Source organism: Adiantum capillus-veneris, chromosome 25, assembly GCF_014529385.1.
Source record: "Adiantum capillus-veneris isolate H3 chromosome 25, ASM1452938v2, whole genome shotgun sequence".
Classification (NCBI taxonomy): Eukaryota; Viridiplantae; Streptophyta; class Polypodiopsida; order Polypodiales; family Pteridaceae; genus Adiantum; species Adiantum capillus-veneris.
The window spans coordinates 13,841,993-13,845,744 of record NC_140955.1 but is presented as its reverse complement, the minus strand read 5'-3'; the positions used below and the strand labels follow the sequence as shown (position 1 = coordinate 13,845,744).

The following is a 3,752-nucleotide window of genomic DNA, read 5'->3' as shown; positions in this document are numbered from 1 at the left end:
GAGCCTATTGCAGGATCCCTAGGTCAAATTTTACAATACAAGTTGTCTACTGAAGTATATGAGAGGATATACAATAGCATGCCATATCATGATGATGAGAGCGACGAAGGTGCGTCCATGTTACTTGAGGGCAATGAGAAGCCCTGATTGAACAACTGAATCCGGTAGTCAATAATACCAAATCCGGTAGTCAATAGTACCAAATCTGGTAGTCAACAGTACCAAGTGTATTCCACGCTATGTGCTTTTAGTGACTGAGTCAACTTGATTTTTTGGCCTTGAGATTTATCTGTTCTCTCTATCTAGTTCTGTGTTGGTATGTTACCTTTCATTACATTAGTGTTTCCGTTGTCCTCACTATATGTGCATTAAAGTACCAAATTTGGTACTTTTTGGTATTGTTGAACTTGGGTGCACACCCGGGGGATTCACTGTGTTTTTCCGTATAGTACCACGTGAGTGTACAATAGGGGGGTTTTTGGATTTTGTACATAAGCGTATACAATAGGGCTAGCCCCTCATTATTTCATACTCATACCGTACACATAAGGAAAGGAGGGGGGGAGGGGGGTTACATTGGGGCTACATTCAACTACTTGAGCCACCTTAAATACATTAGTAAGTCTCTCTCTATGTGTGTGTGTGTGTGTGTGCGCATCAAAAAGTACTTTCATGGCGTGGTGAAAATAAGGGCAAACTTGAAATTCTCTCGGTTTTTTGGTCAAAATTAGAAGCTTTTGTTGCTAAATACACTAAAACTTCTGTAAATTTCCTTGTTTTCTTCAAGCCAAGCTCAAACCCCTCTAAATTGTTGAAATTCCCAAAATACCCTTCAAATTTTTAAAATTCCCAAAGTACCCATGTATTTACTTTGGTAAGATTGTTCAAGCTTTTCTACTTTTTATTCCTTTTTGACAATTGAGATGCATTTTTGAGTGCTTAGCATGTAATTTGTCACATATTACCTCACAAAACAAGCGATTATGTCCAAAATAGTGTTAGAAAAAAACCGGGGTCCAATGTATTTTAACCAGTTGAAATCCTAAAATCCCTATTAGATTTTGAGCTTGCCTTGAAGAAAATTGAGAAGTTTTCACAAACTTTAGTGCAACTACCAGCAAAAGATTTAATTTTTGACCTAAAAACCGGGAGAATTTCAAGCTTGCCCTTATTTTCTTCGGTTAGGAAAATTGTATTTTTTCTAGCCTTGGTCCAAAAATAATGAAGTGATTCATCTCCAAAGCCTACATAACCAATCTACGGTACCCTAATATACTTTCGGTGCCACCACTAGGATCTACGGCCATAATAAAAAGTAATCTAGGGTACCCTAATTTACTTTCGTCGTCGTCACTGGGATCTACAGTCCACAATGCCCCCGTCGTAGATCCCACCCTCCCATGCTCGTGCCACTTAGGGAGCTTACACATCGGCTGCCCAAACTTGGGCAGCAGGGCCGTGTGCGTGCGTTGAATCCAAGAGGCGGAGTACGATTGGCTGTAGGTATACCGGGGTGGACAAGGTGCTAGGCAGCGGAGACCCCCTGTCCAAGCTTGGGTGGGAGCTGCGATCGGTTGATGATTGGCTGCACGCATGCCAGCTCAGTCTTTGCACCAGATGAGCAGTGGACGTGGTCTGTAACGCATGCACACCCATCCCAAAACATATTGGGCAGGCTTGTTTCGGTCTATAAGCGCCCTTAGTCTTGAGAGAGGCCTACCCTGTGGGGGTGTTTGAAAATTGAGAAGGGGGTTTTGAAAATCGAGGATCGGCGGGGACTTGTTGAAAGTCTTGGAGGGCATTGGAGCCAATGTGTAGACGGGCAAAGAAAGCAGTTGTGCGGAGAGGGAGTCGAGGAAACGGCGATGGCTCTTGAGAAGCAGGAGCAGCAGCAGCATGTGGTGGCGGTGCCCTTGCCGGCATCGGGACATCTCAACCCACTCATGCACTTTTGTAAGCTGCTAGCCAAGAAACAATCCGACATCATCATCACCGCTTTCGACGCCGCCGATGCCCCGCCTCTGGTACAGGAGCACCACAATCCTTACCCATCATTGCCCCCGATCTCGAGCAGCGCATCCTCTCTCTCAGCCGGCATGGCCCTCCTATCACCTGCCTCCTCTCCGACTTCAACATCACGTTCCCTACCCAAGATGTTGTCGACAAGCTCCGCATTCCCCGCATTGTGCTCTACCCGTGCTGCGCTTCACGCCTTCTGTTCACCCATTACCTCACACTAGGGGAGCTCGTATCCCTTGAAGAAGGTCTCTCTCTCTCTCTCTCTCTCTCTCTCTCTCTCTCTCTCTCTCTCACACACACACACACACACACACACACACACACACACACACACACACACACGCACGCACGCAAAGTTCCTTATAATTTAGTGGCTACCATCGTATCCTCAAAAGGGCATCAGCATTTGTAAAGTCAAGTTTGCCTTTGCTGTCCTTGAGGTCTCAAGGACATTGAAGGTGAATATTTTCATTGTTTGTCTCTTAAGGATTTAAGGCCTAGGCCACCCTCAACATGTAAAATTTGGTGCCTTGCAGTGAAGGAGGCAACAACAGCAACAGGTGTAGAAATGCGAAAGCTTTTTCGGGAACTTGTTGGTCTGCCAACATTACGCAACAATGATATTCCTCATTTCAGGTATGTCACAGATGAAACAGTCTCTTTGTGGACCAACTCAACCAAGTCATGGCAAGTGTGCGACACTCGAGCCCATGCTGTCGTAGTCAACAACTATGAAGATCTTGAGGCTTCCGCCATTGCCACTCTATATATAAATGTTGCAATGTTCCGATTTATGATGTGGGGTTTTGGGTAGAATCTCTCAATGAGGAGAGCGCCACTAGCTTGTGGGAAGAAGACAAAGGTTGCTTGGCTTGGCTAGATCAACAGCCCATCTCATCTGTTCTATACATCTCCTTTGGGAGCACAACTATCCTTTCAAAAACCCAATGTGAAGAGTTTCTGAATGGCCTCCTTGCCAGCCAACAACATTTTATTTGGGTTCTTCAAGCTGGTCTGGTGGATGACATCGACTACTCCTCTAGTGCTGCCCAAATTGTGTCAGAATCTGATGTTAAAGGCCTTGTCATCAGTTGGGCTCCTCAACAGCAATTCCTTGCCCACCCTTCTGTGGGAGGGTTTCTCACACATTGTGGTTGGAATTCCACTAGTGAATCCATAGCAAATGGAGTACCAATGCTTTGCTGGCCCTACTTTGCAGATCAACCTTTAAATGCACGTTTCATTGTCGATGAATGGAAGGTTGGGCTTCGGGTGAAACGTAGCAAGGAGGATACTGGCCTCATTGAAAGGGGTGACATTGAGAAAGTCATCAGAGCTCTGATGGAGGGTCCTAAAGGGAAACTTGTAAGAGAAAATGCTACAAAGTTGAAGGAGAGATGCGGCCAGAGATCCCTAGAGAATGGATCCTCTCATAGGAAGCTCAAAGCTCTTATGGAATCTTAGTAATCAGTGTCCAAAGTAGAGTGAGCTTCTTCACTCATCTGTTCAAGTTAAAGGCCAAAATTTAGTACAAGTTAGCCAACATGCAACTTTGGACATTTAACTTCAATTTTCAGACAAATAAAATTTGATTTTCTGTGTTACAAAAGCTACTAGGTATTGTTTTTTGCTTAATTTTACAATGTCCTTGGGATTAATTGCACCCGGTTGTTGCTATGTGTAAGGACTGATAGGACAAAACACACCCTATATTTATAAAATCCGGGTACTCT

At 44.6% G+C, this 3,752-nt stretch overlaps 1 pseudogene; it reads left to right on the top strand.

Moving 5' to 3' along the window:
- The first annotated feature begins 1,810 nt into the window (after positions 1–1,810).
- On the top strand, positions 1,811–3,536 carry LOC147424439 (UDP-glycosyltransferase 85A3-like; annotated as a pseudogene).
- Positions 3,537–3,752: the final 216 nt, after the last annotated feature.